The sequence below is a fragment of the Nothoprocta perdicaria genome, unplaced genomic scaffold (assembly GCF_003342845.1).
Source record: "Nothoprocta perdicaria isolate Ctin4 unplaced genomic scaffold, notPer1 scaffold_28, whole genome shotgun sequence".
Lineage (NCBI taxonomy): Eukaryota > Metazoa > Chordata > Aves > Tinamiformes > Tinamidae > Nothoprocta > Nothoprocta perdicaria.
Window position 1 is genome coordinate 1,008,442 of NW_020455510.1, and position 13,369 is coordinate 1,021,810.

At 38.4% G+C, this 13,369-nt stretch overlaps 1 long non-coding RNA gene across 1 annotated transcript in view; it reads right to left on the reverse strand.

The window, feature by feature from the left end:
• LOC112948808 overlaps window positions 1-12,264 on the reverse strand; it is a 78,911-nt gene extending 66,647 nt beyond the window's left edge. Inside the window, exon 1 of the long non-coding RNA XR_003249704.1 lies at window positions 12,185-12,264. This is a non-coding gene — a long non-coding RNA (uncharacterized LOC112948808). The remainder of the gene's footprint in view (window positions 1-12,184) is intronic.
• Window positions 12,265-13,369: the final 1,105 nt, after the last annotated feature.

Sequence of the window (13,369 nt, forward strand, 5' to 3'; positions counted from 1 at the left end):
CACTATTTTCTCCTTTGCCTCTGATGAGTAAAATTTGTTCTGCATGAGCCCCTAATGCCATAACAATTTCAATAAAGAGTTAAGAGCCAAGAAGTGCAAATGGTAACTGCTGAAGTACTATCATCTTTCTCTGCCCAGCGTCACTGAGATTTAGTCCTGAGCTAGCCTACATAAAAAGAGTAAATTACACAGGGTTAAAGATTAAATGATGTATGCTGAATATCAGCATTTTGCTTTGCAGGTCCATCTGAATCAAAGGTTCAGCAGACTTCAAGGAAACAAGAATTTGACCCATGAAAAATAATGAAACTGACGCAGAAAACGAAAGGACTCAGCTGAAAAGTTCTTTATCTTTGCAATATCCTTAATTAAATCATTGAAGGGAGCACTATACACTATATAGCTTTTAATGACTGACTCGTGGAACAAACTCCTACAATTTATTCAGGTTAATCACAATTTAAAATTGACTATCTGGTATTTACTTAACCAAGAATAACTGCGTTTTTATATGTTAACAACAGGAAAACATGCATTTTTTTTTCATGATAGAGTCTGTGCTCCTATTCTTATTCTACGGCTCATTAAAGATTGTTTCAAATCAACAGTGCGAAGAAGCTTCCTTCGTTGTTGGTCTTGATCCCATAAGCACACAGCCCTAGAGAGTCTAGGGGTGGTCCACAGTGAAAACTCTGCTTAGTTTAGTTGTAGGGACTTTATTCCTCACACAATGCATAAAAGTAAGTTTCTTCATAGGTCAGTCTTGAGCTCTCACGGCATCACGTTCTATTCACTTCTTACCTTTCACACTTAACACTTCAAACTGTAAGCCTTTTCATTGTTAGTACTAACTGACAATAGTCTTGATATTCACAATTATCCCATGCAGTGTAAGTATTTTTTCTGTCTACAGGGTGACCATATTGCTCATATGTAAATTGTGCAGTATTAATCTCAACTGTAGGGTTTATGAGTAAAATCCTGTCAAGCTAGGTCAGGCCCAACATCTTTAAACTTACTCATCATTATTAGAATTAGAAATCTTTCCTCACAAACCTATAATTTATTATGTAACTTATTAGCTAATTTAGTGATTATCTTACAAGATATTAAACAGTGGATTTTTACCACACATCTGCATTTAGAAATTAAACCAAATCCTGTAAAAATAAGGGATAGTCTGCATAGAGTATATCAACACTACACAGCAATAGATTTTGCTCATTAATGACTAATTACACTCAATTTTAAGAACTCACATAATTTAATTAAGAACTTTGTAATATATTTACTACAAAGCAGCAATATTCCTAATTTCAGTTTTGCATTATCTTTGAAGTGTATGCAGTGAAAAAAAAAGATATTACAGTGAAATAAATTGAAATACATTGCTAAGAAGTCTCTACTCACCATAATCCCCCAGTCCCCCAATCTACCATTTTATTGGCCATTTTTATTTGCCACTTAGGCAAACTGGCCACTCAAAATCTATGGGCCCAGATGGGATGCACCCAAGAGTGCTGTGGGAACTGGCCGAGGTTATTGCTCAGCCTCTCTCCATCATCTTTGAGAGGTCCTGGAGAGCAGGGGAGGTGCCCGAGGACTGGAAGAGAGCCAATGTCACTCCAGTCTTCAAAAAGGGCAAGAGGGAGGAGCCAGGCAATTACAGGCCGGTCAGCCTCACCTCTGTCCCTGGAAAGGTGATGGAGCAGTTCATCCTAGAGAGAATCTCCAGGCATATGGAGGAGAAGAAGCTGCTGAGGAGCAGTCAGCATGGATTCACCAAGGGGAAGTCATGTCTGACGAACCTCATAGCCTTCTATGATGGGGTGACAGGCTGGCTGGACGAAGGGAGAGCCGTGGATGTTGTCTACCTTGACTTCAGCAAGGCTTTTGACACTGTCTCCCATAACATCCTCATACGGAAGCTCCAGGACAGTGGACTAGACGAGTGCACGGTGCGGTGGATCGAGGGCTGGCTGGATGGCAGAGCTCAGAGGGTGGTCATAAATGGGGCCGAGTCCAGTTGGAGGCCTGTGGCCAGTGGTGTCCCCCAGGGGTCAGTACTGGGCCCAGTGCTGTTCAACTTGTTTATCAATGACCTGGACGAGGGCACGGAATGCACCCTGAGCAAGTTTGCAGATGACACCAAGCTGGGTAGAGTGGCCAACACTCCGGAGGGCTTGTGCTGCCATCCAGAGGGACCTGGACAGGCTGGAGAGTTGGGCAGAGAGGAACCTCATGAGGTTCAATAAGGACAAGTGCAGGGTCCTGCACCTGGGGAGAAATAACCCCAGGCATCAGTACAGATTAGGGGTCGACCTGCTGGAAAGCACCTCCACAGAGAGGGACCTGGGAGTCCTGGTTGACATTAAGTTAACCACGAGTGAGCAGTGTGCCCTCATGGCCAAGAAGGCCAATGGGATCCTGGCCTGCATCAGGAGGAGTGTTGCCAGCAGGTCAAGGGAGGTGATTCTGCCCCTCTACTCAGCTCTGGTGAGGCCGCACCTGGAGTAGTGTGTGCAGTTCTGGGCACTCCAGTATAGGAGGGACGTGCAGCTTCTGGAGAGGGTCCAGAGAAGGGCAACCAGGATGATTAAGGGAATGGAACATCTCTCGTATGAAGAGAGGCTGAGTGAGCTGGGCCTGTTTTCTCTGGAGAAGAGACGGCTCAGAGGGGATATGATTAATATGTATAAGTTCAGGAAGGGTGAATGCAGGGAGGAAGGGGACAAGCTGTTCTCACTGGTGGCCAGCGACAGGACGAGGGGTAATGGCCACAAGCTGAAGCATAAGAAGTTCCGTCTCCAGGTGAGGAGCAACTTCTTTACTGTAAGGGTGACAGAGCAGTGGAGCAGGCTGCCCAGGGGGGTTGTGGAGTCTCCTACTCTGGAGACTCCCTGTGCCACATGCTGTAGGTGTGCCTGCTTGAGCAGGAAGGTTGGACTAGATGATCTGTAGAGGTCCCTTCCAACCTTAAATATTCTGTGAATCTGTGAATTAACAGAACGTCCCCAAATTACGTATTTTTAATTGCATGCTAGACAATGTGAAAAACTTAATATCCACAGTTTGGTTTTGCCATAAAAGGAGGCAAAAGTAGTTTTCTTAATTCTGTTTGCCTTTTTAAATTTTCTGACATTTTCCTTTTAAAGTTGGCATGAGGACAAAGAAACTCTCCTCTTTTTAGGTATCTTACCTTGAATTTTTTCAATAAATTGTTCAAGCTTCTATCAAGTTGGATGAAGGTCGCTATAGGCTATTTTGAGGTCAGAAGAGTATCATTATTTCTGAACACTGTAAGTGCAAAACGCACTGTTCTGCAGACTTACTATGCGGCTAGCATTTTATACAATATTAATTGAAAAGTACAGAGTGGAAGCCATTCACTTGCATTTCAAAATGTTAACCATATAATTTTACTTTTGTACACAACACAAGGGATTCCTGAGGGCATCTTCCATTCCAATACTTCCATTTGGAAGTATTGCAATGGATTTAGATGCTTCTGTTCACTCCCTAATGGAAGGCATGCAGGTCACAAAAGCATAAAATATAATTTGGTACTTTAAGTTCAGAGATAGGTCTACAGACTTCAGAAGAGCTTAGCTACAAATCTTTCTCAATTCAGCACAAATTCTCACAAACTATGCCAGAGATCTATGTATTTTTGAACTAAGCAAGTATTTTGAACATTTTTTGCAGCCAAGATGTGCCTTTGCTGTTATCTTCAAAAATCTCTGTCCAGCAACTACCAAAGCTTAAACGTGAAAAGGTTTCTGTGCTCCTAACTCTTTTTTACCTATCTTGCCAGAGTAATATTTTTCAGTGTTAGAAAGAGTGGAAAGTCCCCAGACATAAGTTCAAAGGACAGATCCACACTGAATTTCCTAATCTTTACTATTTCATACAGCTTCACTGGTCATTATAACTGCCATGCGGACAAAGAAAATATTATTTCCAACACTGACTGTAGCAAAACTAACCCCGTTAACCATTCATTAAAATAGGTTTCATGAGTCTTCACATATAATGGGCAAATGGCTCAAGTGGCTCCAATGAATGTGCTGTGCCTTATTGAAGTGCTGTCAAAACTTACTACCATTTAAATACCAAAGCAAAATAGACATATGCTGAATAGGGGGCAGAACTGAATATTTGGGGGTGATTTCCCAGCCTAAATGTATCCATAAATGAAACTGCAATAATGAAAACTACCTTCATAAAAAAATCTGCCAGTTCGGCTTTTCCACATGTGCCTCTGCCTATATCTTATTCTCATACTGCAACAAAGTACTGGTTACCTTTTATTTAATACACCTTTACTGGTGTTAAACGAGTCTACTCTAAAATAATGATCTCTATTATAGAAAACAATTTTAAATATTGTCTTATAAGTTGCAAGTATAGCAAGATACCTACTGTGTTGTGCAGATATATTAAGCTTCTCTGCCAGTCCCTTACTATCAAATCCTTTTATAGTTCTTTGTTGTTGAACCAAATATAGTGCAACGTTGTCTGTCCTTAACACATTACTGCTGGATAAAGCCCTTAGTTCCCCAGACTAAATCTGTACTGTTCTCTGTCCTGGTTTCTCAATGCTATCTCATTGCAACAGCTCACATTGAAAGCATGCTATTCCCACACCCACCAACACAGCTCTTGGGATAAGAGCTGTACTATTGATATACTGTGCATTCTTTTCCATAGGTTCCCACCAGCGTGTTGCTAACAATTTCCTGGGCCTTATCAAAAAAAAAGAAAAAAAAGAAAAAAAAAAAGGGGGGGGTGGGGGTGGGGGTGAAGGGAAAAAGCCTTTGAAAAGTGGAAACAAAGAATCAGACTCTATTGTTGTTCTATTTCACTGCCATAATCTGTGTTTTCCATCATCCTACATGTAGAGACTACAAACATCATCTAATACAGATACTCCACTGAACAATTTACTGTGGACAGTTATTGTTTGGTATCTGTAATCTTTCATCCTACTATTTGTGGGTTTCAAATCTTCTTTTTCATTTCCTTTGAGCAGCTTGAATTGAGCTGAACCTTGTCCCCCTATGTCCCCCCGAAACCTTTTCCTTTCTCATGCCTGTCAGCATGAGAAACAACTGAGCCAATTTCAAAGTTAGGAGTTGATTCATACAAGTGAAACATACAGATCACATGAGTTTGCTATGGAAATTACTCAGAAACAGTGTGGAGCATGCCCCTTTGATTAAATGCACAACTGGGATCCCTTACTTCTCAGCGTGAGGTTTTTCCCCTGAGCAAAAATAAGGGGTTTTCAGCCACACAAGGTAAAATACTAGTAAAACAGAGATGATGCAGAAAATGTTTTTCTTTTGTTTTGAGAAAAGCCCGCTATTAAAAGTCAGCTCACCTCAGAGGACATTTTGTGGTTTAGCCATCCTAAACAAGTCCTATTTTATTTCATTATTCAGTACATCGGACACACTTAGAACTGAAGTGATATGAAGCAATAATAGCATGCACTGTAGTCATTTAAGAAACACTGGCCTTCCTATGGAGAAAGTACTACATGCAATGTTTTAGACCAAGGACCCTTCCGTTCTGATCCTGAGATTGACATTGACTTGCAGTGCAAACATGACAAAGACATTTAATCCCCGCCATGCCTCCATTTACTCATTTACAAAGCTCTCTATCAAGACATAACAACAACTTGTTTATACAATCCTTATGTCCCTCATTCTACAGTATGTTCTGAACAGTCAAAAGGGGAAGATAAAAGATGTAACTTTAAAAATCAGAGTACTACATTCTAACAGTCTAAGAAGGACTCAAATCTCTCTAGCCAAATTCCAGATCCGGCAATTCACCATAATTTCTGTTGAAATTGTAACAATATATTGAAAACACATTCTTGTGCATTTTAAAAATCAGAACTAAAAATATCATTAAACCCGAAATGTTAGTATGGGAATGTACAAACTTCTAATAACCCATGCTCTCAACCTTTGGTAGTTCAGGGAAAACTTCCTCAAAAAAGGTTTTGAGGAAGAAAAATACTAAATTGATTCCTACTTCCCCGAGTCAGTTCAATCATACCATACTATTCCAGTACATAGATATGTGCCCCCTCCACTTCCATGTTAAACTACACAAATAGTCTGACCCACAGATTTCTCACAATAGATTTGTGTGAACTACTTGCTCTTTATTGTTAATGCTCTTACTAACCACTGAAGTCATGCACTTTTTTTTTTTCTCTTTGTTCAGAAACATGAAACCACCAGAGGAAGACACTTTGGCTCCCACTGTCACCTCATTAACTTTGTCTCATTCTATCCCTCTCCCTGACACCGTTCAGGGAGAACACATTATGAAGCCATAATATTACACTGGGAGGTCAAATGGTACCATTGCCAGGACAGGGAACAGGAAATGGGGTTAATGGGGTAAAAATGGGAAACAAGAGTCCCTTTAGACCTCTTTCAGCTAAATGCTAACGTTTCAATAAAGATCAGGATGAACAAAAATGACACAGATGTAGTCTTGATTCCCATGAACTGCTCTCACCATACAGAACAATAGGTGATAAAGAAAAAAATGTTTCCCATGTTTCAGGCTGGTGTATGAGCACATGGTGCTACTAAAATGCAAAAATCCTAACGACTTTGTCAGACATCACACTTAAAACCCCATTGCAAAATTAGCAAACAGATTCCAAAATTCATACTTGCACAGGCACATAAACTGAAAGCATTCAGCAGCAGCCATCGACTGCATGGGCTGTCCCAAATATCGCATCAACGCTACGTCTCTTTTACTAACAGATTTGGAAACTTCAGTTGACCAGGACAACTTGGCCAGACATATAAAACAACAACGTTCGAACATTACTCTGATAAAGTTCCTGTTCAGATGCACCTACACTTTACCTACAAACTGATTATACTTCTTCGGCAGAAATCTTCATCAGAGACATGTAAAAAGTATTAAGTAGACATATCAAACATGGCATTGTAATACCAGTAATACCTGACCGAATAAAAAAATATTGTGCAGGATGGCTTCCCGAATACTTTTACATCCCCTTACAATAACAGAATGATCTGAATCAATCAAAGAACAAAGACTTCAAAACATTACAGCTCCCCAATTCTCTAACTTTTGTATGTCTATACCTCAAGGTAGGAATGAAATTATTGGTCTTTGAATCTCAGTGTTTTCTTGGTCAAAACACTATTTTATTTTCCCACAATCATTTTAACCATATAAAAAACAATACAGGAATTAGCCTAATTTTATGACTCTAGAAATTAGTTTGTCAGAAGTCAAATACTATTATCTATCTGTCCACCAGTGGGGACAGCTGGCCACCAGTGGGGACAGGCTGTTCTCACTGGTGGCCAGCGATAGGACGAGGGGTAATGGCCACAAGCTGAAGCACAAGAAGTTCCGTCTCCAGGTGAGGAGCAACTTCTTTACTGTTAGGGTAACAGAGCAGTGGAACAGGCTGCCCAGGGAGGTTGTGGAGTCTCCTACTCTGGAGGTCTTMAAAACCCGCCTGGATGCCACCCTGTGCCACATGCTCTAGGTGTGCCTGCTTGAGCAGGAAGGTTGGACTAGATGATCTGTAGAGGTCCCTTCCAACCTTAAATATTCTGAAATATTCTGAAATATTCTGAAATATTCTGAAATATTCTGAAATATTCTGAAATATTCTGAAATATTCTGAAATATTCTGAAATCTAATACACCTCCACAGCAAGGTTTCTCAATTGACACAAAACCATAGGTCATGTGATGAAAGGCAATGCCATACACTGTCTTTTTAGAAAGATTTTTAAAACCCATCTCTTCAGCACTGTCCATAGATAGTTCCTAGTCTTAAAGTGCAATATTCAGATTCAATGTTAATTCTCTGCATGCCACTTACCAGTTCAAGCCTTCTATTTTCAGCTATAGTTATTTCTGTTCCAACAACACGGAAAATAGCGACTGGAAAGATCTTGTTTCATACAAGACTTGTATCTTTTTTTTAAATCAACTTAATCTACATATACTACAATTTTTTTGTTTAGCTATTTGTTTAGCGGTCTTTGATTTTTTTTAAAAAAAGACAAATGTTTTTAACATTCAAGATCATGAGCTTTGAGAAAAAAAACAAAATGAAAATCAAATCAAAAGAAAAAAAATACAACCAAGAGTTTTCCAAGATATATAAACAGAAGATTAGCAAATGGACACAGCAGGTTAACTGTATCTAAAGGCTAAAGTAAAGCTGAATGTAAAGATCTACAACTGAATTCTAAATTAATTTCCCATAAACAAATAGAGACAACAGAACACCCGTGTATTAAAATTCCTTCAGGAAAGGTGACATATGGCATGCCTAGGGCTTTACAGCTGGTCCTCTCAGCTCACAGGCAAACATATTTTAGTATTACTAAAACACGCCTCCCAGCTTTTATTTGTTTCATGTGAAAATGCTACTCCCTGCTAATCCTGAACTTCGAATAGCACATGCCCCGGAACACTAGTCAAGAAACTTCTGTCGTGTCATATGTTCTCACCAGCCGACAAATCAGCCCAACAGAGTCTACCCCCGATCCACACAATCAGGTATGGTTTAAGGGCAAACATAATTCAGGCAATCACACAGGGCTCTATGTTCAAAGGGGCACTACTACGGTTGCAGAGGTGAGCAGCTCAGCAAGTAATGAGAATTCAAGTAGTATTTACTTAACACAGTCACAGTATCTGAAGGTGCATAAGAAAAAAACAGGCAGAGCTATACGCTGCTGAATCTAAACTGCTTCTGATATAAAGCTTACTTATTAGACGCCACCACCATGCAAGACACTTGTGTGTTACACTGCAACATAAAGTGTCAGCATGTCTTTATAGAAAAAGAAGTGAATGAGAAGGATGGCAAATTGATATTTAAATTCTCACCAGATTAGCTGAGTTTACAAGGAAAAAAAAAAAAGAACACCTTACAGACCAACCATACTGACAGTTTGCAAGTTCATATATTGTATGTTAGTCCTATAGTTGTCWCTATAGTTATGAGACACTTTGGTTTTATTGCTCACTAGAAACATCCATCATTAGCCTAGCGAATAGCTTTCAGGAAAATAGGAAATACTGCAAATTGTGTGCCACCAGACCTCACAAGTATTTGGAAATGACTGAGATCCTGCCATTTCTTCACTAAATCTGGAGAACCAAGGTGACAAGATCTAGAGAGCCAGGTTCAGGCGCAGAAAACAAGTGAAGCTGTCTTGGTAATTCCTCGACATGTATACTTGAGTGGCTGCATATACCCTTCATGAGTTGCACATGATCACAGTGTACAGAACTGAACTGCTTGGACTTCCTTCCTGTGTTTGTTTTGAAACAGCTTCTTCCCTGAAGAGCTAATGGCAGGAACGGAAATGCTTAGCCCCTGATCCTACACAAGTGCTGCCATGCTGTGACGTGCAACTTCATTTCAGCTTAGTTTCACATAATACATAGCTGTCAGTGCCTTTTACAGGAACTGAAAAAGAGTGGAAACAATGCCATCTTTTGCAGACAATTCATCTCCTCAGCCTACAACCATTATTCACCATGTTGTTTCTTCAGTCTTGTTAACCACACTGCTCTCATCTTGCATCCCCTATGTGTATTTCACATTCAGGGGAATAACCGATTACAGAGATGAAAAACACTAAAGCAGATGGAGCAGCTAAAATACAGAAGAACTAGATCTATGCTAAATACTCACACACTATTATGATGTTCTGTAAAATTGGTATCAAATTAAGCTTTCTTATTCAAGTTTGTCTCTGTGTAACTCAAGTCAAAAAAAAGAATTATTTGATGAAAAGTGACATTTTATGCTTATTTTTAAATGCAAAACCACATTTTTTTCATAAATCCTTTTTTTGAACAGAGTACTTTTAACAGACTCCAAAAAACTAAAACATCAGCAAGCTGAAAGCTACATATGTCTAACAGTAGCTACAGGGGGATAACTTCTGTGACAAGTTTTAAAATTAAAATACATCGATATTTGTTACTATTATAAATGCTGTTGAACTACCCAATATTTAAATTAATAATTTAAATGTTTGCCTAATGAACTGGACTTTATTACATTAAGGCATTCTCAATTAATTCTGACAGATAATCTTCTGAATTAGGATACAGACCCAAAATGGTTTATGGATTCTTTGTCAAGTTATTTACTGAGTGAATATTTCTTCAAAATTAAAAATAACCCTTTTCTAAAGCAAAACTAAAGAGCAAAGAATGAGAAAGTAAGAAAAAAGAAACAAACGAGCAACTGCAGCTCATTCCCTTCTTGCCCACTCTGACAGCTAGAAATTGGCAAATATAGTAAATGGCAAGAGGAAGTGACAAGCAGTGGAAGCAAGCTGCAATCTCTGGCATCTAGTAAAAGCATGCTAAGGGGTTAGAGGTTGAAGATATATAATCGTTTATAATATCAAACTGAAAGATAGGTGGAAGCAATGGTAAGAGACAAAAGAGTACATGGTAGGCTTCTGCCATAGTACTATCAAATCAATATATACTTTTGTCTCAATGACAAACTAAAGTATATTGAACTTCTGAACTATAGCTAAATCTTTTTTCTTAGGTAGTTCAATCTGTTCTTCTTATTCAATATACAGTATATTCAATATACTGCAATAGGCAGCTTGCCTCTTTGGTGGTTTAAGTTTTGGACTGTGCCCTGGAGGTCACTTCACTTTGGAGCAGTTTACAGACCTCATGAGACCTTGCAAATGGCATTCTAGTCTTTAATTTTAAGAAGAAATGACTCTTCCACTAGCAAGAGTTAAATTTTCATAAAGTATGTTAACACTACTTTTCATCCTGTCCTCAGTGTTATATATGTAACAGTTTATCTTTGGCCAATCTCTGTCCTGACTTTTCCATTTTTCTTTTTTGAAAAAATATAAAGCAAGAGTCAAACATCAAACATATGGGAGTATTAGACAATTACAAATGGGAGGCAAGGAGAAGACAAATAATTATGGATCAGTCAGCCACATTAGGGTAGGAATGAACAAGCCAAAGACACAGAGACAGCTAAGGCAGCCAACTGGTGGATAGTTTATATTTTCTGGAAAATTATTTTAAAAGCAATTCTCTAAATCTTTTAGTTTCAAGAAGGGTAGCTAGGGATCTTTGATGACAAAGCAAAAGAGTACATAGAGAAAACAATTTTCTCTACATCGAAAGAAATCGACTTCACCATTTTGCATTAATTTCCATATTCTGAAGCTTTGAATTTTTATACTTTGGGTTTTTCATAGAGGGAACAGCATCCTCACACCTCTGATCAGTGTTTTGCAGTTATGCTACTGTTCAAATTGCGTCAATAAGGTGAGCTCTCATTGATCTTCACAGTAATTTGCCTCATTAAAATAAACAAACAAATCCCAGTCTTGTACTTCAGGAAATTTTAGGTGAAAGTGGTAATATTAACCCATGTTCCACTACCAAGTAAGCAGCCATTTATTCACATGTACACTTAGAAACTGAGATTGCGTAGGGAGGTGGGGAAGCATGCTAGAGAACTTTCTGTTCAAGAACATGCCACTTCCTACTCACATTTCTGTATCAACCACCAGACTCAGCTCTAAGTTTATTATGGACTTGCATAAATGAAATTGTTCTCATCATTAATAATTTTTATGGGTATTTTCATCACAGATCGCTATCTCCTTCACAGAGTTCAGTCACTGCACTTTTATATCAATACCATGCTGTTAATCTGGATAACTATCATTCAGCATCTGCTGAACTAGTGATGTCTGCTCAACTTCTGAAGCTCAGCATATTTCACTACTGTGAGTTACACTAAAGGCTTGCTCATGGAAACAAGGATTAGGCCAAATTCAGCTCTGGTCTCATCTTATCTCACTAGGGAACCTGACACATGGTGTCTTATCTCTGGCAGCCCAAGAAAGCACAGAAAAGAGACAGTATGAGAGAGATCTGGGTACTTGAAATTCCACAGAGATTCCTACACATGTCACAGCAGAAGAGCTTCAAAGCATAAAAGGTGCAAAATGTTTCTGACTTACACGAGGCCAGCTTGGAACTCTTAGCCTGTGGTGTTCCCTTACCATTACCAGGATATTCTCAGCCTTTTAACTCTTTCTGCTCATTTGTTTCTGCACAGAAAATAAAGTCATACCTTGCTTTTGAACACAATCTGGACCAAGATGTTCCAACATCCATTGATGCAGCACGTGCAGTTTACACAACCACAAGAGCTTCTGTCTGCATAGTAAAAGCAGAAAGACATTGTCAGGAAAGTAACAAGAATTTTTTTTCTAGTTTAATTCACTTACAGCAATCTACTAAAATCTATATAATCAATTACATTTTTTTTCTTTAAAGAACAAAGCTACATTATATTACAGAACCGTTTTTTCTTCCACTACATTTTTATTGTTGCAAAATTTAATTTTCAACTTGAATTTCTGATTTACAATCTGATTTAACTCTTTTGAATTTTATAGGACTCCTCCAAACAATGTAAGCAAGAGTGGGATCTTTGAACACTGATTTTGAGAAATTTAAACATGTGATGAACCAAAAAAAACCACCATCCTAAACTCCGAAAAGGCCTAAACTCATAAGGATCAGCCCTTTGTTTTAGATTTGTTACAAAGAGGTATCTTAGAATGACAAAATTTGTAGTTAACAGTGAATGTTACAATGTTCCTTTTAACTTTTCCTAAATTACTTCTAAAATTTGAAGACATTTGTAGCATTTTCTATGAACCAAGAGCAAGACTTAGCTGTCTAAATTCAGTAACTTCCTGGTTTAAAAAAAAAGGTAGATGGTTTTAAAATATTCACAGCAGAAACAGCCACTTAAAGAAATGCTATGCAGAAACACTAATGGTAAAATCATACAAGTAGAAGCTAAATATATATCACTGTCCTGAAAGACAGTCTCTTATTCATAGCAAAAAAGAAGAAAAACGGGTTTTATCAGACAACAAAAATTCAATCTTTCTAAGGATTTATTTAAATTTCAAATTTTCTAAGAAAAGCCACAAACAACAGAATAGAAAATGGGAAATCTAGATGCATGTTATAGAGAACTTTGATATGTTTTGGAAACTAGTCTTCAGTATGACTGAGACTTATCAGAGATGTTTACTACTCACATTGCACAGAACAATGCAGTTTTTGTTGCACATTAGAGAATACTGAAGAGTAAGACATGCATGTGCACACTCAAACACAAACACTGTAGAAGTCATTAATGCATGATTTCAAACTTAAACCAGCACAATTTCATTGAAAATACTCATTTTACCCACGCAAAACTGGATTAACACAGAAGTAAATCAGAGAAGTGTTCAAC